This window comes from Buceros rhinoceros, unplaced genomic scaffold (genome assembly GCF_000710305.1).
Source record: "Buceros rhinoceros silvestris isolate BGI_N320 unplaced genomic scaffold, ASM71030v1 scaffold28779, whole genome shotgun sequence".
Taxonomy (NCBI): Eukaryota; Metazoa; Chordata; class Aves; order Bucerotiformes; family Bucerotidae; genus Buceros; species Buceros rhinoceros.
In genome coordinates, this window is record NW_010433709.1 from 13,695 (window position 1) to 14,106 (window position 412).

Sequence of the window (412 nt, forward strand, 5' to 3'; positions counted from 1 at the left end):
AGAACGGCCCCAGAGCCAAAGGCTCTCCAGGACTCCTGGCAGGCAGCGAGTGGGGGGTTTTAAACACTCTTACCTCAGTCTCCTTCATACACCAAATTCCCTTTGTTTGGGACAATAAAGAGAAAAAAGAAACCCCGACCCACAGAACGTGTCCCAGGGAGGGGAAGCGGCGCTGGGAGAGCTGCTGGCCCTGTTTCGCTTTCAGTTCCCGTTTTTCCATCTGCCTCTCACCCTGCCTGGGGCCGCCCACAGTGGGAGGATGCGGCTCCTCCCTGGCGGGAGCCAGAATTTCGGGCCTTCCCGACGCACGCTCAGCTTTGGGAGCGTTCGAAGTCCCGGGATTCTCCCGCTGGGCCGGAAGAGCAAACCCCGGCAAGAAGCTCCTTCCCCCGGAGCTGCGGGGATTCACAGC